A 23,543-nucleotide genomic window follows, 5' to 3' on the forward strand; every position below is an offset into this window, starting at 1 on the left:
CTTTTGAGCATGACTTCTTTCAATTAAATGAAAAGACTTAGGCTTTGGATAAGTTGAAAGGGTGCCACGGCCCCTTTCAACTTTTTTTACAGGCACGTTAAACGCAAGACTTAAAACAGGTACGTCTGACCATCTCGTTGGCTTTGGCATCCATTACGTGGATATACGTCCTGCATAATCATGCTGAACAGCTAAGTAGATGCTTCCTGGGCGCATATGCTCAATCTATGTGTATTGCAGAGTAGTGTGCCTTCTTACGAGGGTTGATACGCCGTTTGAGAGCAACAAAAGCACATTTCATTCAGTGCCCCTCGAAACTAATGTATGGCTACGTCCACTTCTCGACCATAGACGAACAATGCAATAACACTCCATCATCGATCCGCTTACGTGACTGGTGCAAAGTGGTTCGTTTTGCTGGATTTATCAATTACAAAAAATGTTGAAGTCAAAGCTGCGATCCACAAATTAAGAGAAACGTTAACCATCTCAAGCAGAGAAGCGAAACTCATTTCCGAACTGTCAGCTACGCGGACCACTCTTCTAGTCGTCTTACGACAGGAGTGACAGACACTTATCGTACTACTGCAACTAGGGTAGCGTTGAGGGCGAGGAATTCAGCAAGCCCATCGACTACGACCTCAGGTTGAAGAAAATGAAGGAAAAAGGGTTTATTTAGCTTAGTTCCACGGCTTCTTCCACATTTCCAAGGCCATAATCTCATCCTTTGTTCTTTTTTCTTCATTTTTTTTCCTTCTCACTTTTATTTCTTCCAGCAGTCGAGGGGCGCTATAACGTAAAACTATTCCACGCTTTTCTATTCCAATTCTGCAACTAGCCTCTGCGATTGGTCAAAAACTTGTTTTGAACAACACCTACTTCACCTGTCTGTCACGCGACGTCACAAAAACCACGATAGCTCCCCATCTGATATGACGTGTACACACTGATTATGCATGACTTGACCAAACAAAAGAAAAATAGTCATTTCTGATCCAACCCCTTTTCGCCATTAGCCCTCGGTTATTGGTCAAAAGTTTTCGGGCTGCACCCACTTCACCTGCCTGTCACGCGACGTCATAAAACCGCGAAGACTCACCGCATCAAAGTGACGCGCACGCGTTAAAGATGCATTAATATGCCGAACAAAACTGAATTTTCTTCTGAATAGCCGCAGGCAGCCCTGTTCCGAAAGGAATAAAAGATGGCTGCCGCCGATGTCTTAGGCACTGGCTACTCGCTCCTGCCGGAGAGCATGGGTTTATTTGCGTGTAATAAACCTTTTTGCTTGGCCGTGTAACGTTTTCGAGCACATTCGGCGTGTGTACGACCTCGTTTTGCCAACTCTTTGCTGAGCATTCGTTTCAGAGTCATTCTGAAGCTTCCGTTGCATTCCGCCGCTATTTTCGACCAGCCACCGCAAGCTCAGTAAGGGAAAGCGGACCAATCACACGCGCCGGAGCCACCCTCTTGATCAGGTTATCGATTTTCAGTGCAGTGGCTCGGCCCCATCGAATCCCTCTCCACCTGAGCGTGCTGCTCTCCTCTTGTCAGCAAATTATATAAGACAAGCCGCTGAGTGAAGACAATGTTATTCGTTTTTCAAGCAAAAGAAAATGGCGTCCTATGAACGAGGAGAGTGTTCGATTGGTCTGTTCAAACAACCGTGCGGGCGACCGCCCGATGCTTGCGTCGGCGGTTACACAAATTCTACTCAGGAGATTGGAATAAAAACATATTGGAATAGCTTTACGTTATAGGGCCCCTGGCAGGATAACAGAACAGCGAAGACGCCACGCGGCCGCCGACCTTCACGTGCTGCGAGCCAGTGCGCGGAACCGTGCTCTCAAGCGGCTGAGGAATCGGAACCAGAACGAAGCCAGCACGCTAACGTCAGGTCAAGCGTTCCTTATCTTTTTTTTACTTTTTCCACCGGAACGTGGTACACCGTCGGTAGCGTCAGCCGAGTCATGAGACAACACTTTGAGCTCTGTTATGTGCGAGCAGCTTGTCACAACAAGGCATCACACGAAGAACGCAGATGTGGCGTAAACAGAAAACCTGCCTGTCACTCCCGTTCACAACAAAATGTTTACGCCGCATCGGGGTTCTTCGTGTGATGCCTTTGTGCCAATCACTTTACAGCTAAGCTAAACGTTAATAACAGGTAAGTCCGAATAGAAAGATGAATAGCCTAGAATGTGCTTTAGTCAATTGGGTAATAAGCTACTACTTTCTATGGAGGTCCAGCTGCTTGGGCAAGTTGGGTTATTCACCTATAATAAGTGAAATTAACCCGAGAAAATTCGTACGCAAACCACGCACTTCTCTTTTTCTTTTCATTAACTTGAATCAATGCGACTTCAAACGTTATGTTACTATGACAGTCCTCTTTCTTGATTACTGGTTTTCAAATTGCTATAATTTTTTTTATAATGTTATTGTTAATGCATAAAGTATTCATCTCTAACCCCTTTCATAGTCGTTCAAAGCGAGATATTTCCCTGTATTTATACGATTTCCTATGTAGTTGCAAAATAAAATGCGTCCGGAATGTTGGTGCCCTTTTTAAGATACATGTCCCGTGTTATGTATGTAAACAAACGAGCGAGCACCATTCTAAAATTGAACTCTGATGATCCACATAAAGTTCATTTTCTTTATTTTACGGCATGGGGCACTTCTTTGAACAGGGGTACTGGTAACTGTTCGTCAGGTATGATAGCGTTAAATCTGAAGCCACTCGCTGCATGCCACAAACGCATAGTTTCTTATCACGGCAGTGAACGCAATACGACCAACTTCCTTTCTACATTTTCACAAGCGGCCACGCTCGCAAGGAGAAGCTGTGGTCAAGCAAACACCTGCTCCCGTTGAAGGCCAGAAGTCGCCCTGTTTTGTTCCAGAACCGATTTCGTCGTTCAGTCTGGCTATTTCAATTATTTTCTGAGTAATTTGCATGCCGTTAATTATTCCGAGAGCGCGATGCGTTAATCATCTGACTTGGTGAATCATCTCATTTCATTATTTTGTTCTTATCTGTGTATGTTGTTCTTATTTCACATGCCTCAAGGGATATTGATTGGTTTTTCTGCCTGCTTTATTACAGCGTACATGCACTGCAACTTCTTTTTTGTATGCTGTATTCAGATATATTGTACGCCCTGCCTGAATCAGATGTGTTGACATTGCTAGTTTTCTTTTTTTCTCCACTCCTGTAATGGCCCTAAAGAAAGGGCTGGCAGTATCAATAAAGAAAGAAAGAAAGAAAGAAAGAAAGAAAGAAACAAATAAGGAAACAAAAGAAAGAAAGAAAGAAAGAAAGAAAGAAAGAAAGAAAGAAAGAGAGGAAGAAGTACAAACAACCACACAGCAAGCAAGCTGTTACGGATATTGCCCTGTATTTTAGGATTCATTACGACTCATGTTCACCAGATTTCTACTCAGATGCATTGGCTCCGACTCATATTCGCCGAAGTTGTACTCATCCAGGCTCATAAGAACTCAGCCTTACGGGCCGCTCCAAGTTTTAGTAAGGTGACATTTACGTGAGTTTAGCGAGCTATGTATACATTCCATGCCATATTGGCTAACTATAATGCACAAGCAAACATTGCATGGGAGTCCTTGTTCTATCGCATGAAAATTAAGATAATTGTACACATTGCACTTAGTTTTATCGAAGTTAATTGAACATTGCGTGAAAGCTTGCCCTCATGTCGATATCAACAAGTGCATTGGATCTGCATTATACTTTGGCCGATGGTGCTGACTATGATGGCAATTTTGCTTCTTGGTGGCCATTTTTAACACATTTCAACACTAAGCTGAATAAGTGACTGTGGTGGAATATATTAAAAAAAACGCTTACATCACTTAAAGTACAACAATGAGAATATGATACGAAGGTGAGCTTAATAAGATGCAGACGAATGCTAAATACATGTACAAACGAAATTGAGCTCCCGCCCAGTTGGCCGCCACTTATCCAAAAAAACAAGATAGGCGAGGGCAAGCACTGCAATGACATCACACATGACGATGCCGCTTGCCGGGTCCATGGGCTGCAGGAGAAACTCACGTGGAACTTAGCACTCACCTCGAGATAGCAGCTACGGTCGCTGTTCCACACTGCAACCGGTTACTAAACCACTCAAGTTTCTTCAGTCGGTCTTGTATATACTTAGGCACACTTGTCTATACCTTATCAATTTACTGTGATCTCGTCAAAAATTTTATAGTCTTTGCATTCTGAAACTTGCACAGGTAAAACGTTTTATGGCACTGTTGTTCATGAAGAAATACCATAAAGAAGCTTACAGATATTGTCATTGCTTAACACTTTCCCTCATAACAATATGCACTATGCTGTCGACATTTATTTATTTATTTATTTATTTTTATTTATTTATTTAATTATTTATTTATTTATTTATTTATAATGCCCTCAGGGTCAATAGACATTACACAGGGGAGTGGTATAAAATACAGAAGAACGACAAACTTTTAACCACAAGAAGCAGCACAATGTTTCTAATTATGCGCTAATAGTTATGAAGAGGCAGAATACACGTTAAAAAACTATATATACAAAGAAGCAGTCCAGTGTTTCTAATTACACAATAATAGCTATAAAGAGCCAGAATACAACAAGATGCTACAGAGCATTGGTTAATGAAGTCACAAATTTTTCATGATCTGAAATTATTACTACCAATTTTGGAAGGCAACTCCAATAATTTGAGGCGCGTGGTATGTAGGACTGTAGGAATGATTCTGTTTTACAAAACGGAATGCCAACTTTATGAGCATGATCCAGACGGTGCGAAATGTAATGGGGAGGAAGTGCAGTAAATCGCGCAGGTAGGGATGATGATACAGTTTGTGAAGAAAGCTTAAGCGAAGCATCGCCCGTCGAGAAGCAAGCGTAGGTAGATTAAGGTTAGCTTTCATTACCGTGATGCTCGCGATTGGATTGTAATTAGAAAGTATAAAACGGAGCGAATTATTTTGCACGATTTCAAGCGAATGTACTAAATTACTATAATGCGGATCCCAAACCGAAGCGGCATATTCTAACTTAGGGTGAATGACTGTTTTAAATAGCATTAGTTTGAGAGACGAAGACTATTTTGCAAATTTACGACGAAGATATCCGAGCATGCGATTAGCATTGCAGACAACATGAGAGATGTGAGCATCCCATATTAGATTGCTACAGATGTGAACTCCGAGGTACTTATATGAAGATACGCTGTCAAGTAGTTCATTATTTAAGTGATAAATGGACAAACTAGTAATCTTTCTAGACACTCGCATGAATTTGTATTTTTTAATGTTTAGTTCCATAAGCCATGTATTACACCCCTCAAAGACTGCGTAAATGTCAGATTGAAGAGGAGCGGCGTCGTTCGGACCTGTTATTTCTTGGAATAGTACGCAATCATCGGCAAACAATTGAATGGATGAGGAAACGCAAGGTGGGAAATCGGGAATATAAATGAGGAAAGAAAGACGATCGCGGTCTGAGCCCTGCGGTACACCAGAATTGACTGTGTATTCTTCCGAATTCGAGCCATTAGCTGAAAAAAACTGAGAACGGTTAGCAAGAAAACCTTCAATCCAGATTAAAATGAAGCGATCGAGCTTAAGTTGTGGTAGATTATAAATGAGCAGTTTGTTACACACTTTGTCAAAGGCTTTGGAAAAGTCAAGAAAAATGCAGTCAGCCAAGGACCTATTGCCAAGAATGGTGATCAGTTTGTGTACAAAAAGTATTAGTTGAGTTTCACACGAGTATGATTTGTTTAATCTATGCTGCGATGGTGCGAAATATGAATGCGACTCCAAGAAAGTAGCTAGGTGAGAAGCCAAGATATGCTGTAGTATCTTACAAGGTATACTTGCGAGCGAACTGGGTCTGTAATTTAGAGGGGACTGCTTATTGCCTGATTTATGGATTGGAATTACCTTCCTCACTTTCCACTCGGATGGAAGAAAACCATCGTGCAATGATGGCTTGGAAATTTTAGTTAAGGTGATTGGTGTGTAGTAAACTGTGAGTTGAAGGAATTTCAGAATAATCTGATCACTACCCTGCGCAGAGGATAGTTTTAGTGACCTAATGATGCTTGCGACACCATCACAGCTGATAATGAGAGGAACATTACATCATGGTCATATGATCTTAGGTGTGGCGGAGTGGAATTGCTGGGTAAAGAAAAATGTTTAGCGAAAACTTCATTTAGTACTCCGGGACACTGGTTGGCCGGTATAGCCTCACCATTAGGGTCACTAAGCGCTATTATATTATTGTCTTTAATATAAACCATGCGCCAAAATTGTTTAGGGTTAGTTTAGGAAGTTATCTTTGGTGTCTGTTAGGATATGTGCGTACTCATCGAGACTCTGTTTGTAGGCTGACCAACAAGCATTGGCACGGCTAAGTTTAGCTGATTTAAACAGGCGCTTTTCTTATTAGGCAAGCGATTTAGCAGACGATTATATTTTGTTTCTTTTCTTTATGATAGGGGATAACGTAAACAGGGATGTGCCTATCTGGTAATTCAGTCCATTTATTAAAAAGGATACTTCAGTTTGACTGAACATTACGGCATTCAGATTCACGCAGGTATTCATCAACGAACACTGCGAGTTCATTATTAATTGAAAGAAAGTCAGCCTTGTATAATTTCTTAATGTCATGATCTTTTTAATCGGTTTAGGTCGCTCGAGGCGAACTTTAAATGAAGGCATACAATGATCACTCATACCTGGCAGGCATGTTATGTCAGAAATAAAATCGGGTCGGGTAGTAAAAACAAGGTCAAGTGTATTGGAAACTTACGTGGTTATTCTTGTTGGTTCCATAACGATTTGGGTCAGCGAAAAGGTATTGCACAATTATAAAAAATCTTGCGCCGTAGAGAAGTTAGGATACAGGATACAGTTAGGATACAGTTAAAGAATACATAAAGGTCTCAGCTAATCTAGAGCCAACACCTAACGGCGTCTCTCAGAGCCGTTTCGGTCGTTTTCGGCAATGCCGCGTCACACATTACTTGATAGGGGAGTCACTTGTCATCAATACTTCATTATAGTTGTGTTTAGCGATAAATGTTGCATATTTAATAGTATTGAAATGCATTCGAGACAAATATTCGCTGATGCAGGAAAAATACACTTCGTTGTCGCAACGAGAAATACACGGGCAATATGGTATTATTGCGATGTCATTAATGTAAAGAGAAAGATGTATAGCTGATAGGTAATGCCTTTCTGCGCATGCCTCAGGGTAACCGTTCCTCATTTATTTACGGCTTTGAGCCCGCTGCGAGCTACTTGTTTTCTATTTGTTTAAATAGCTTCAAATTTACCTTACGGATTGAAGTTACCGGCACTAAGCGTTTGATTGCCCCACAAAAGTGAGTGTTCTCGCACAATTTCCTCGTCGGTTGAATTTCGCTTTCCGAGATGTCAGCAGTGACTATAGTTGCCAACACCGAACAGGATTATGGAGCACCACTTTCTTTGATGCCATTTGTGCTTTCATACAATCAAATGAACGAAGTTGTTTTTGAAAGCATTTTTTTATCCGATAAGTAATACTTCAAAGCGTTAAGCGAAAGTTAAAGCACAATCTTTTTGGACAATCACTCAGCGTGGGTACGAGCTATAATATGAGTCCATCATCATCGTCGTCATCATCGTCGCCTTTCACGCGCCGCCAGGCAGCACCCGTGCGTTCCAAGAAGACACAGATTCAGAAGGAGAACAACGCGACCATGCCCACTGCAGAACAGCCTCTCAGCTCAGCGTGGAAGGCCTGGTCGTCGCTTCCCGCCGAGACTGTCCGAAATGAGGAGAGATCGTCGCGGATAGGGGGCGGCGGCCGCCGATCGTCGCCGGTGCACCGAGGAGACTGGGTGAACTCCTTACCGCAGCCGTCGTGGAGTAGGCCTGTCTTCCAGAAGCCGGGGGCGGACCAGGAAGCCCTCGGTTGCGACCACGGTGCTGCAGCGACACCCCCGGGTTACGTCGGGTTCCTACGGCTACAGAAAGCTCGAAGCTCCCGCGCAGACCAACGTACTACGCAACCCTGGTGTTGGGGCACGGACCATGCTGTGGCAGTGACTGCGCCTCAGCGGGCATGGCCACGACCCCGCCCTAGGACGACGCGGTGGCTGCGGACGCTTGGCCTTGACACTCGAGCTGCGTGACAACTGCCTCGACATATGTGACGCCGTTGTCACGCAATGCGATCCGTTGATTCCCATTGCGGCTGATCATCGCGGTGATACGGCTATATAACGCCGGCTGCACCCATTCTCCTTGTAAATTACGTAAATATATGTTGAACATACGAGACGCCGCCTCGTTTTCTTCACTCTTTAGGCGAGGAAAACCGTATGCCACATTTCAAAGTACGGTGTTCGGAATTAGCACTGAGTTGGCCGCATGAAAGCCGCGGTTGCTGCTTTAGTCTCAAACCAACAACCGCGCCAATGCAGCTTGCCATGCTATCAGTCACGTCAGCGCCATCGCGAGACGGCGCTCTCCGTTCTGGTCGTAACATCACAGGTGGCCGTTTCAGGCGGCGCTTGAGGCGATACAGACATTCACCGCAGCTAGCATCCCTAGTGAAAAAAAAACTCGTATTCTCCATAGCTACTATAGCCAATAGCGTCAAATGATATATAGGCAAAAACGGGGTTTTGTACGGAATAGTGTATATGTTCCATATCGTATTATTCTATGTGCGAGTTATACGGCATAGAAATTTTTGGATAGGGATGTGTGTTAAAAGCGAGCACATGATGAGGCTAATCTGTAAAAAGCGTTGCAGCTTGGTAGAATGTGAATGTGTAAATCGAGGTGCGCCGATATGAAACTAGGTCGAAGCCTCTTACTGTGGTGTATACATAGGGCGTACACTAAGTCGCCTCAGAAGAAATGAAAGAAACGTGAAGTGAAACTGGACGAGTGTTTTGGCGAACGGCAAACACTACGTGAACTTGGAAAATAACTTTGTTTGAATTCTTTAGCAAGGTGCCCTAAAACAGCGTGGGCACCTTTTAATTTAGTGAAAAATGATTAAGAAAGAAACACAGTAAGAAGACCAAGACGAAAGTAGTTTAACAGAGATGAGTAATTCAGTACTTTATCTTAAAACAGGTATATTATATGAAAATTTCATTTCATTCTCATTTTCAATCACGGCAATAAACATAGGTTGCAATCTCATTTACGAAGCCCGATTACAAAGCTTATCAACTCTAAATTCCAGATTCCACCAAAATCGCCATTCTTGAAATCAAAGAGCAATGCACCCACTGTGGTTGCTCGTTGGCTTGGGCTGCTAAGCACGACGTCGCGGGACCGTATCCCGGCCTCGGCGGCCGGATTTCGATGGAGCCAAAATGCAAAAACACCCGCGTACTTTGATTTATGTGCACGTTAAAGAACCTCAGGTGGTTCTAATTATTATGGAGTCCCCCACTATGGCGTGCCTCATGGTGAGATCGTTATTTGGCACTTAAAGCTCCATAATTAAAGAAAAGACAAATAGAGGGAAGCTAAGGCAGGCGTGCAATACAGTGGAGCGCCTTGCAAACAACGCCTCACATCGAAGTCACCTGTATCACGAAGGAATAATTCTCTGCTTCTTCGAATGTTAGATATGCGGTGCGTGACTTTTAAAACGAAGTTACCTCTATAACAAATAATCTCAGAGGCCTCAAGAAGTTCTTTATTAATATTTTGGATTGTATACCCGTGAACACGCCTATGCAATAATAAGAAGTCCCGCGCTTTACGGCGTCAGTTCCCAGATCTCACCTGTTAAGAACCCACATGAAACTGCAACACCAGGAAAGTCCGGTGTACCTATCGAAAAGTACATTCACAAGATGTTTTACAATTCATTGACAGACTGCAGCCTGTTATCTGAAGTCTTTCAAAAATTGATGTCTGGGACCTAAGGCCAACATGAATAAGTGCGGAATACATATCTGCTGACTGGCTGAAGCCATCGAAGTGGCCTTCGAACTGACAAAACATTAACGTTGAATAAAACAATGAGGGTTTACAGCATGTAATTTGGTAGAGATAACTATTCGCCAACGGTTCAAGTACGCTGCTCGTCATGGATTCCGGCCTTCTGGCATGGTACCATCCCGTTGATTCTTATATCTTCGTAAAGTTCGGTTTTCACTGCTGGTTTGGTGTACATAACAATAACCTCTGATTAAGCTTCTAATTTCTTTTATTACATTGTCTGAAAACACAGGAGGCGTATATGTGCTTACAGCATTCTTCATTGTGGGTGTTACAGAACCATATGATAGCGTCACGCTTGATATAAATTCTGGAAATTTAATTATCCGCTGACAATATTGTTATAATATAAATTTATTGTAGCCCTAATTCCCTTACCGGATGTAAGAAAATGAAAACTGATGAAGCGAATTCACATGGTGATGATAATTATCTTGTTGAAAATGATGATGATGATGAATTTTAAATCGTGCCAGATAAAGGGATTGGCCAAGTATAGTGTTCGTGATTGAAACGTAAATAAGACTACATTAATAAAAAACAAGGCAACGAAAAGTTGAAGAATAAAAAGAAATGAAATCATGCAGGATTACTTGAACGCGACTAAGAAAAAAACTCGGGATTCGCATGATAATTTCCAAGAAGTAGAAGGATAATATCAAACTAACGAGCAATCTGCAAGTACTGCAAATGAAATTGCACGTTGTAAGGCTAACGTTCCTGTGGCAAAATCGCAGAGCCGAGTTCTAGATAGAAAGGATAACTGGGGAGGTTAATGCAGGTCTAAGTTACTGAAATAGAGCTTCGAGAACTCTTTTTCTTTTTGCCTAGAATCGATGGCAGAACATAATATGTCTGAAAGGTTACAAGGCCACGTTTTCTTCTAAAACGCTTACACTCTCTCTATTTAAGAGTAGAGAATGTACATGAAGCATCCAAATGTCTGAGTCCGAGGGAGGGAGGGTGAGATCTATTGAAACGAGACGGCAACTCGAGGAGTATGGGGGAGGGGTGGGAAGGAGGAGCTCCATACTCCACAATGATCCAGAGGCAATAGCGTATGACCTCTTAAGACGAATACTCTAAGCCGCGATGGCAGTTCCCTCACAGCAGTCCAGCGGGCCAGTCCGTGCAATCAGAGCAGTCGAATCGGAAGCTGGAGAAAATTAGGTTGTCGACGGCAGATGACTTCGCCTGCTCAACGCGGCACACTGGTGCGTCACCTTTGGCCAGGACGGCCACGGACGAGGTGAGGACGTCGCGCGGAGCCGGAAGGGCGCTTATCCCGTCTTCGCTAACACGAGAAGACGGGAAGGCCTCCTTCCCGCAGCCTGCCTGCTGCTGGTCAATCCTCCGGACGGCTGCATCCTGGTACCTCCCGTACGGACCAGTCTACGACGCGGCCCTGGCTACAAGGGGGCACGAGCCATAATGCCGCTACAACTTGGCCACGGTCGACGCGGCGGCCGTAGTTGGCGGACGCTCAAATACGTGACCAACCACACTCCGGAACTCTGCCTACAGAGCGTCAAAATTCGGCCCCGCCGAAAGGTATCGCGATGCTCGAGCTCCATGGCCGTGTAGCTCTACGGCATTCGAGCGCCGGCTACGCCACGTTCTAGTAACATAATGTAAATAATAGTTGTACTTAACATGCAAGGTCGCTTTGTATTCTAAGGTGGTGCAGGTGTCAGTAGCGGAACGCATTTTAAGAGTAGCGCGCTCCAGCACGCAGTCGTAAGTTGCCGATGTCCCTCCCGGCAAACGGCCTAAAGTAAGTGTTCGACCTTACATGCACTGGATATCCCATAACTTGAAAAAGATGGCCCAAAGGGCAAATGGAAGAACCGTATTTTCTGCTCCCAACAAGCTCGGCAAGCTTTGCAAGTTGGCGGATCCAAATGCCGTCCCATCCGATAAGTGCACTAAGCATCACCGCAAAAAGTTCGTCGAGTGTGTCCACCGGGTGGTTTACAACCTACCGCTTTCATGTGGGAAGTAATATATCGGGTAAACAGGGCGTTGCCTCAATGATCGGATCTGGAACACCGCAACAACGTAAAAAATTGCACCAGTGGATTCTTGGCGATTCATTGTCGCGATCATGGCTGCAAACCTATCGAGGATGATTGCACGATTGTGTCCCGTGTCAGGACGCAGCTCATCCGTGAAATAACTGAAGCGCAGATGATTGCAAATTTGGGGGATAAGTTGGTTAATTTCCCTTCCCGGGCTCTCACAGAAAAAGAACTAAGTTTCTTGGAAGCGGCAGCACATGACTCATAACTATGTTACACGAATGTGCAGTTCGTTTTCTTCATGTAAGCGCATGCGCAATCTATACTGCTTCACATGTATAAACCGATTCAGTGGCCCAATAAATTTAGCTGAAATTTTGCGCTTGGTGTGTGTTCTCTTACGTCCGTGTCTTTTTTTGTTGTGCAATAGTACTTGAGTTAGCAAGTTTCTGTGCATGTACACTTCACGTTATCAAGCGTCGTTTGTTAAAAGCACAAATGGAGCATTAGGAGCGAACTGGCAATTTATTAGCTTGTACAGGACTCATTGGTCAGTGAGGATGATAGCGGTTTAGCTGGAAATGTCTGGTTCCCTGGCTGACACATAGCGTGTTCCAATACGTAGCTTCTCAAAAAATGACAGCGCGAAGGACAAGGACTGCGAGAGGTGACATACACAGCGCTGTCATCTCTCGTAGTCCTTGTCCTTCGCGCTGTATGTCATTTTTTGTCATGAATTACCAACTAGCCCAAGCAACCACCCTAGTAGCTTCTCAGAGTTTATCCCTGCTATGAGCGCGGGGATAAAATTTCTCGCACACTTGGCGATTAAAGTATCTGAAAGCTATTCCAAAAATGTTCCTATTTACGAAACGTGACTATTCGATTCGGATATAGACCCGAATACGGCAATATTCGATTTGTTGTTGGAAAGCTTCCACTATTCGCACATCCCTAAATGCTGCCCGCCGATCTGACAAATGTGGGGGGGGTGGTCAACGCTCATTGTGATGAATGATGGTACGGCTCAGAGTGAGAGACTGTGCTTGTCTTATGAGAGATGCGGCTGCACGTGGAAAGAGGTATGAAGGAGTGGGTAGGAGGAACTCGAGACGCGGCGTGCCGCGGTGTCTTACTGCTTAGCACCAGGTGAGGGGTTCGACCCACGCCTAAAGCAGCCTCATACCTATGGCGACGAAATGCATAAACGCTCGTGTACTTAAACTTATGTCCACATCAAAGAACCCTTTATTGTCCAAATTGATCTGCTCGAATGTTACACAAGAACGGACGTTTTCTTACAATCTCAGCATTCATCTTACTTCATGGTCCTAGATGTCAGCAGCAAACAGGGTTGCCAACGGCAGGGGTGGCTTCTTGTCCAATGCCCTTTAGTGGGTAAGTGCCGTGGTATACGTAATAAGCAAGCAGGCAAGCAAGCAAGCACTTCCCCCACCTCAGCTCCGCGCATAAGCAATTTCATCAGTAACAGAAAAATAGTGGTGGGATAATTTAATATTAACCTTCTTCCTCTTTAGGAAAGTTTCTCATCCAAATTCCGAGTTTAATTTCTGCGACGTTTAATCAATCCTGTTCGATTCGTCTCCTATTTTTATTCCTCAACACTGGTATTACCTTCTGTCTCTTCCTATAATCGTATTTTGTTTTATGTGTACCGCCCACTTCTTGGCTAACTACCCGTGGTGAGTATAATGTCATATTAAAGATAAAGAGCTCATCATCATCATCGTCATCATCATCGCTTCACGCATGGCAAGCCACTTCTAAATTACAGTACTATCTTCCCACGCTCCACGATACAAATCTAGTTTCTCTCTATTTCTAACCATACGGAAAACCGCCTGCTTCTTGGTAAATCCCCCATAGTAGGTATGCGCCACTGTCTGGGACACAGACAAGACAAGAAAAGCCACCGCCAGAAGAGAGTCAGTATGTCAACGGCAGGTCATCGTCCAAGCTCGACGCGGAACACCAGCCTCGGCTCAACACAGCCAGCGACCAGGCAAGGACGTGTAGCGGATTTTTGTTCCCTCTACAGGACAACGATTTTCGTTTCGTCTTGAGCGAGCGACATCATCTACTTCAGCGGAGCTATATGGCATTAAGGAGGCCCTTGTGTATGTACTTCGACAGCCGTCGCCAAAGACATGGGTGATATTCACGGATTCAAAAGCAGCCCTACAAAGTATGTGGAACAGGCACAAGAATTGCAATAATCAACCTGCAGCATTTGACATTGCTTTTCTTCCCCACAGGGCTAAGATTGCTGGGCATTGCATAAAGTTCCAGTGGATACCTGGCTATGCCGGCATTTCGGGAAATGAAAGAGCGGATGAAGCTGCCAGAAAAGGACTCCAATAGGGCAAGTTCAAAAGAACATTTTTTTACAAACGCCAACCCTTCAAGCAATGCAAAAATATATGCTTACCAAGAAAAAGACCGCATCTGGAATCTGCCGCTTCACCAAGATAACTGCCTGCGTTACATTGACCCAGAAATGAGACCGAAAATACCACGACCACTTGCTCGACACTTAGAGACATTGTACCATCGTCTTCGACTGAACGTGGCATACACGAACAATTATCTGTAACGCATAGGGCTCACCACTAACCCGTACTGTGATAACTGTCGCAACTTAGAGACAATGGAGCACATATTACTAAAATGTCCCGCGTACCGCGACGAGAGACAATTTTTTGAGCAACAAATGGACTTGATTTGCCACGAACCGTTAACGTTACCGCGCATCTTAAGTCCAATGCCCGGCCCTTCAAAACAGCGACGGGTTTTGGATTTATTGCTCAAATACCTATCAGAAATTGGTCTAATAGGAAAGCTTTAAAGATTGCGCACTTCAAATACAAAAGCCTAAATTTACCCGCCATGTCACCTGTAAATATTAGTATCAGGTCCACTCGGACATTGTATATTTATTTTTATCCTCTTTTTCTCCCACTCTCCTCAGGAATCTTTTAATCCCATTCCCCATCCCTACACAGAGTAGCATGCCAGCGGTTATATAGGCGCCGGCAAAATTCACTCTTTTTCTAATAAAGAGCCTCTCTCTCTCTCTCTCTCTCTCTCTCTCTCTCTCTCTCTCTCTCTCTCTCTCTCTCGCGCGCGCGCGCGCTCTAACGGAGGCAACGGAACACCTTGCCGATCGCCTGTTCGTCGAGGAGGACTGGTGTTTCTCCTGCTGTTGACATTGAGCTGGTCAGCGCTTCGCACGCCGGAAGTGGCCCAGGAAGCCGTTGACTACGACTTTGCCGCCACTACGACAACCGCGTGCAGTCCGTGGGTTTCGATGGCTGCACCCTGGGGTCTCCCGTACGGCCCGTTGATTTTCATGGCTGCACCGTGGTGCCTCCAGTGTCGCCTATTGGTTCCGATGGCTACATGCTGCAGCCTCCCGTGTGGTACGTGGGTCCCGACGGATGCATCATGGGGCCTCCCGTGTTGTCCGTGGGACCAGACGGCTAGATCCTCGGGACACGGCTGCGGTTCCTGGGTTCCGACGGCATCATTCTGGGGTCTTCGGTGTGGTCCGTTGGTTTTGACAGCTGCATCCTGGGGTCTTCCGTGCAGACAGGCGTACGACGTGGCCTCGGCGCCATGAGTGCACTGGCCACGTTGCCGCGACAATGTCGCCTTGGCCAACTAGGCGACTCTTGTGGCCATGGCCATCGCAGCGGCTGCAGTTGGCAAACCTTCAAATCCGTAGCCAACCAGATCCGGAAGTCTGGTTGCGGAACCGCTGAATTCGACGCCACCGCCACGCACTGCGTTGCGTGAGCTCCACGGCCACATATTGTCACGACATCCAAGTGCCGGCTACACCGCCGCTCTTGCAAAATATGTAAACACAGACTGTACATTCGCGCAAGGTTGCCTTGCCACATTCACTTAGTAGTCCTTTTTTTTCCCCTTAAGGAACGTGGGACACCGTCAGTCGTGTTAGCGGCGTCACGAGACACTGCTTCCATCTATGCAAGCAGTCGGTCGTGTCTATTATAGAAATAATAATAATATTTGGGGTTTTACGTGCCAAATCCACTTTCTGATTATGAGGCACGCCGTAGTGGAGGACTCCGGAAATTTTGACCACCTGAGGTTCTTTAACGTGCACCTAAATCTAAGCACACGGGCGTTTTCGCATTCCACCCCCATCGAAATGCGGCCGCCGTGGCCGGGATTCGATCCCGCGACCTCGTGCTCAGCAGCCCAGCACCATAGCCACTGAGCAACCGCGGCGGGTTATTATAGAAAGTGATGCGGCTTCAGTGGGAGTGGGCGAGTGAATTCGCTCAGAAATTGGAAGAACCAGTGTGCATGGAGGGCACCTCAGGAGAGAGAGAAACGAGTGTCGGCGAGGAGGGATGGATATTCGAGCCACCTGACGAGATGCTTGCGCTTCGTTGAGTTGAGTACAGATCCACACATCGGCTTAACGATATTGAAGCAAGTGCACATAGCCAAAATTGCCGAGAATTATAACAACAGTTAAATACTTGCAGTCCGCATATCTTTTGCATTTGTATGCAAAATTTTGTTAGAATTCTTGGAAATTTAGGTTTACGCAAATTTGTTACAAAAACATGTTTACGAAAGTGGCAGTTCATATTATCTTTGTTAATAATAACGGGAAATAGAATTTATTTTTAGCCACATTGCCACCGTGCTCTATACATAACACTGTATGACATTTTATAGAACTTTCTTAGGAGTGCTCCCATAACACCTTTTGAGACTGAATCAACTGCAAAGTGAATAGTTCCACATGCGAATCGAATAAGAATCAAAAAGTGCAAGAAACGAATCAAATTGAATCGAATATCTAATATTGTGCGCTGCTGCAAGATATTATATATACAAAAGGAGAGATACACAAAAAGGAGAAGCAAGAACTGACGTGTGCCTATACAGATCCCAACAGGAAACGCATCCATCTCTGAAAGTGTAACAGAGGTCATGCTGACACAAGATTCTGCCAGTGTCATTACATCTACAGCTTCCATAATTTATCTAGGCAGCCGATCTGCACAGAATGCTAGCTTCTTTCTCTACAATGCATCCTCAACTTCTGAGCGTGCATTGTAAAGGAAGGAGCTATCATTCTGTGCAGATCGGCTGTCTAGAGAAATTATGAAAGCTGTAGATCTAAAAACGCTGGCAACATCTTGTCGGCATGGCCTTCGTTAGAGATGGATGTATTTCCTGTCAGGAAACACACTAATTTTTGCTTCCCCTTTTAGTGTATGTTCGATCTATTGCTTGTCAGCCAACATATACTCGCCATGTACATTAAACATTCTGCTGTTAAATGATTTCAGTTTTCTTGTTCGTCCTATTTGTTCTCTTCTGCTATTTACAGCCAAGCTATTCTTTATTTTTTTAGACTGTAACAAGTTGCATTAAGGGCCCTTATGATGCTTCTGTGTACCTTATAAAATCTGTTATTTGGGCAATGTTGCAAGAATGTATAGTGTGAAGCAGTAAAAGCAGGGCACGCTAACTTCTGATGAAAAGGTTTATTGTGAGAATGCAGCGAATGCAGCTACCAGAACGTTTTGACGGTTCCACGTATTCTATCTTATCTCTTGAGTTGGACACTTTAATTCTTTGTCGTTTCTGTATTAGGTCCTTTGTTACTTATACCCTCGTTACACGGGCAGCTTAACCGTGGTTAACTCGCTCAACCGTGGTTAACGCGAACCTTGTCCGCCAGAGTTACGCGGGCTACCCCGATCACGGTTAATGGTCTGATGACGCGTCAAGTGATCTGTTGCGTAAAGGCTTCATTTTGAATAACTTTTCTTGGACATTTGATTACAGTGGTATAAATATGTTGTTTTTCAGCAAAACAATTGTCATATTTGAGAATTTTAATGAGTAAGACTGCGTTTTGCACGTGTAGGTTATTTAGTTTTGATACTCCTACTCTCAGTTTTGAGCATGCTTGGTGGGCATACAAATATATAAGAAAGTCAGAATTAAGGGTCACAAATGGGTAAATATAAAATAAAGTTTAGTCCACTGAACCAAAAGGTAAAAAAATTCCTAATAAACAAATGAATCTTTCTACTAAAAAACATTGGTTACATAATTAAAGGGAGCGCAACTTTACGCGAATGCACTTCGGAACTAAGCGCTCGCACCTACAAAAGAAAGAATAAAGAGGGAACAAAAGGCAGTGCTTTAGGGTGTTAATGTAGGTACTTTGCGGTTTCACATTGCACAAATTATCGCAAAGAAAGTACCTGTTAAAAGTATTGAAGTTATAACGTTAAAAGCAGTGCCATCAAACTGGACGAGAAAGTGAGACGCACACAAACAAACAGCGTGTGTGTGTGTCTCACTTGTTCAATTTGATTGCGCTGTCCTTAAATTTTTAAATTTCTGCGTAGCCGTCATATCTGTGTAGAGGCGCGCGTTTCGATTGCTTGAGCGAAGAGCGGCCTGATTATCTTAACAAATCCGTATCAGTGCCTCAGTTGTCCCGTGAGGCCAAATGATACGCTTTTTGGAAGAGATCTGGGAAGCGCCAGCGCTGCACTTGGAAGAAGTACCGTCCGCAATTTTGCGCATTTCCGAAACGTCGGTTACACTAAACCGAGGTTACCAAGCTCGGTTGGCAGTGAACCGCGCTTAGCAGCCTAACCGCAGTTTCGCCTGCCGTGTAACCGCGCTAACCGCGGTTACGTTAACTGCGGTTTAGGTCGCCCGTGTAACAAGGGTATTCGAGAGCTTGCCTCGGTGCCTTGCCCCCCACTTCAATTGCTGCCTCTGAAGCCAGCCTAGTTAGGTTTCATTCATTATCTCTATGTCATCTTCATGTCTCTGTTCTGGGGCTGTATATTTGTTTCCAAGTACCAGTTTGAATTTATCTGCTTTTACCCTTAATGCCTATTGGTTGACCCTTTTCTTCTTGACAAATTTTACTCTTTCTCTCTTGAAATTGAGGTGAATCCTAGCCCTCACTAACCTATGATCACTGCCCACTTTACCCTACCTATCACTTCTACATCCTGCACTATGCTGGGATCAGCAGAAAGTATGACGTCAATTTCATTTCTTGTTTCACCATTAGGGCTTTTCGAGGTCCCCTTTCTGTAGCTACGCTTCCTGAAAAAGGTGTTCATTATTATCAGCTTATTCCTCTCAGCGAATTCTACCAGCATCTCTTATCTAGCGTTTCCATAATCGACGCCGTAGTTGCCAATTGCATGTTCACCAGCCTGCTTTTTTCCCACTTTAACATTGAAGTCGCCCATTACTACAGTATACTGAGTTGGCACTTTTATCAATGCTAATTCAACATCTCCATAAAATTGATCTACTCCATCATCATCGTCACTGGATGTTGGAGCCTAGGCTTTTACTACCTTTAAGTTATACCTCTCATTAAGTTTGGTTACGACTACAGCTACCCACTCATTAATTCGTCAGTGTTGCCCGCTACGCCCTTATGGATAAGGAATCCTACCCCGTATTGCTTTTTATCTGGGAGACCTCTATAGCAGAGGACATGTCCGTTATTCACCAATGTATAAGCCTCACCAGTTCTTCTAATCTCACTAAAGCCGATATCCCAAACAATTTCTCATAGCTCCTCAAAGAGACCGACTAAGCTAGCCTCCCTCGAAAGAGTTCGGCAATTAAAGGTTGACAGGGTCAGTTTCCACTGCTTGCCTGTCCGGACCCAGAGGTCCTCAGCACCCTTTGCTGCGTTACAGGGCTTACCACCGCCTTGGCCAGATGCTCCGCAGCTGCGGGGGACTGAGGGCTGTGGGTTAATTGTAGGAATCATTCAGGAGGCAGTGGCCGAATACTGCACGAGGGAGGCCAATTCCTGATCTGGTGAGGGAGTGTCTTTGTTGAAGCTTAGTGGGCTTCCTAATTTGGTTGTATCTGCATTAGTATAGCCCAACTCGCTCTTGGCATCTTTTGTCGGTGTCAGGCGTCACTCGCAGCCTGCAGATGTATCTATATTATGCGCCGATTCCTTTTAGGTAATGCGAAGAAGTGGTTCGAGTTGTGCATACCGATCAAGACAGCTTTTACATGGCTCACAGCTAGCGTTCTTCAAGCCTTCGCTTTGAATCCCATCGAATGCTGGGAAAAGGCCATTGTATTCAAGCACCAAGAAAGATCTGTCATCAACTACTTCTACGAGAAACATTTGTTTTTGCAAACTGCCGACCGGAACTTGCGGGAATCATCAATCGTGGCACTGGTTATAATTGAAATAACAAAGGATTATCAGCATCAAATCACGATAAAACAATCTGCGACATTGGATGAACTCCTACAGTCACTGAAAGACGTTCTTGACGACTTCCTACTTGCCAATGAGCAAGAGACCAACACCAGTAGCTAAAGCTATGCCATTGGATTCCCGGAAGACCAGGCACTTAGCAGTGTTGACATTCACTAAACCAAAGAGACGACTCGACTGCCGGGGCAAGCAAACGAGCCGGTAAGCCCGGACTTTTCATTCTCTTTGGAGACACCAAAAGAAAATGTCTACTTATCGAAGCCTGCGGCAGGCCTACTGTACGCACAGGTGAGCGTCATCGGAAACGTCATTGAAGTATTAACATTAGAGCATCAGTTAGCATAGTTAATTCTCTAATGATTCCGTAGGATCAAACACTTAGTGGCAAAGTTGTCAAACTGTGCAGTTACGATGGAAGTTCTCAAGTGTTAGATAGTGGGCACTCGTTTGTGTGGAACTTCAAACAAACATGACAACTGTAGAACTACTCGTTCATGACGCTGCATTTAATTTTATACTGGCACGCCCGGACATGAAGAAATTACAGATAACTATCTAATGGCTCGATGAAGTCGTCGTAGACATTCCGGTCGAGACATCCAGTAGAATGGCTGTGAAGACCTTCAAACACGTGTTAAGTTGGCCAGAGAGAGTTCAGATGTACTGACACAGTTCCCGAAGCTGATATGCATCGGAGTACACCCTCCTGCAGCGAAAGTAAGTGAGGTTCCATTCAATCTCAGCGACATATCACCTGTTAACAGAAAGCCCTATGGGATGTCCTATGAAAAAAGTATCTAAAAGTAGAGTTATAAGTATTGGTAGGTGCTGAAATTATTCGACCATCAACATCTACCTGTGCATCTCCGATAAGAACTGTGCCCAAAGGTGATGAAACTTTCAGGATGTGCACTCATTATAGACTTATAAACCGTTAAACTGATTTATTCCCATACCCTATGTAAAGAATCGACGATATCGTTGACGAGACAGGCGAATGTACCTGGTTTTCCCGCATCAACCTTTGCAAAGGGCATTGGCAGATTCTGTTGCAAGAAGACCACAAGCAATTCCCGGCGTTTGTTACTCCTCTCAACATTTTCGAATACAACCAACTCCTTTTCAGTTTGAAAAATGCCGGTGCATGGTTTCAGAAGATCATGAACAGCGTGATTAGCGAATTTGCCGGGATTTTCTGCAGCCTGTATGTGGGTGACATGATCATTTATTCGAAGGCTCGTGATGACCACTGCTCGCATCTGTCCCGGTTACTTGAGGCACTCAGCGAAGCTGGACTAAAGATTAACTTAAAACCGAGTGTATTATTTAAGAACACCGTTGGTCTTCTTAGGGAGAGTATTTGACAGACAAACAAAAGGCACAAAAGAAGACTTCGTCAAGCGCATATTCCAGCTAACCAAACCGTATCATGTGCGTTCTCTTCGAGTGTTTCTGGGTCCCGCTGGACATTTTAGGGCTCTTATAAAAGACTACGCTAAAGACCAAATGCCTAACATTGATGACACAAAAAGATACTTCATTTGTGTGGACTAATCAATGCAAAGAGACGTATCACCAGCTTGTAAAAATTATATCAACCGAGAACAAGGAAGTTTACATCGTATGGACGCCCATACCACCTCGCTCACCGGAAACGAGGCGCCGCATGGGGCGGCTTGAGGGCTCCGAGCCGCCACCGTCATTATACCACCGCCGCCGCCTCGGCCGCGACGTTTGGCGAGGGGTCGGAGTGGGAGGTTCGCCCGACGAGTTACAGAAAAATCGCACAACAATACAGACTGAAGTGCAAATTTCCGCCACCACACAAGAAAACGAATAAGAGGCAAACGGTCGCTTGGCGACAACTGCAAACAGAAACGTTTCTCAGCCCGGTGATCTTGAATCTCTGTTTCCAGAGCCTTATTCGTCAAACCAATGCAAGTTTTGCGAGGCCAGGGCAACCCTGGAACACATTTTATGGGAGTGCGAACAATGGTGTGTTCCGGTCGCTGACGCAGCCTCGAACCGAACGCGGTGGGAGACTACGCTGCTCAGATCCGCCCTCGAAGACCAACTTCGGGCCGTCCAGCGGGCCGAAAAAGCCGCCAGAGCTCAAGAGCTCGTGGCCGACGCCTAGGCGGGGATATTCGCCCAATCCCCGAATAACTCGTCGGACCTTTGAATACAGTTCTTCTGCATTTGACCCTATGCTCAAAAAAAAATCTCAGTGCCCTTCCACTCTGTGACGAAGGATGACCCGCGAAGCTGTGTATGTGGGTCCCTTAATAGCGAACTAGATAGCGGCATTGCACTATCTTCGAGATCGGCCTACGTATGGGGAGTGCTTAACGCCTGCTTCAACTCCACCGCGGGTCGGTCCGGCATTGCACTATCTCCGGGATCGGCCCACTTATTGGGAGTTTTTTCCTTACCACAACGACACGAAAATTTCCTTAGATGGTAGAGGTATACAGCTTCGATCTAATACCTGATTCCTCCCAGCCCTTCGAGCTAAACACCGACGCTTGCCATTATGGTACGGTCGCTGTACTATATCAGTGGGACGAGAGTGAGCATCCGAAGAGACAGCTCAAAGTGATCGGCGATTACTCATACACATTCACCAAGGCAGAAGTTAACTACGCAACGACGGAAAAGGAGGCATTGGCAGTTGTAATTGCCTTTCGTTATTTCAGGACGTACCTGGAAGGCGAGCACTTCAGTCAATTCACCGACAACCAAGCACTGACATACATTCTTAATCTCTCGCGACCTGAAGGGTGGCTAGCCAGGGGGTGAGCGAAATATAGCAGTTTGCCTTCGATGTCGCGCACAGGCTAGGAGAAAAATTGCCAGATGCAGACGCCTTGTCAAGACGTCTAATTAGGAACCAAGATGATGACAAATATGTCACACATATGTTGCGGGACAGCACTGAAAGATGATTCTCAAAAAAATGGTAGGCTGCACATGCCTACAACGAGCGTGGAAAAAATTTCAGGACTGTCTTATGATTCTCCGGAATCCGGTGGTCCCGACGGTCTTTGGAGGAAGTACTCGAAGTTTAAACAGATATTTCACTGGAGCGCGATGAAACAGGATGTTTCAGAATATTTTAAGACGTGCCATCAACACCAGCTCTGCAAAGCTAAGTTCAGATTCTGTGGAAG

This window comes from Dermacentor variabilis, unplaced genomic scaffold (genome assembly GCF_050947875.1).
Source record: "Dermacentor variabilis isolate Ectoservices unplaced genomic scaffold, ASM5094787v1 scaffold_12, whole genome shotgun sequence".
Classification (NCBI taxonomy): domain Eukaryota; kingdom Metazoa; phylum Arthropoda; class Arachnida; order Ixodida; family Ixodidae; genus Dermacentor; species Dermacentor variabilis.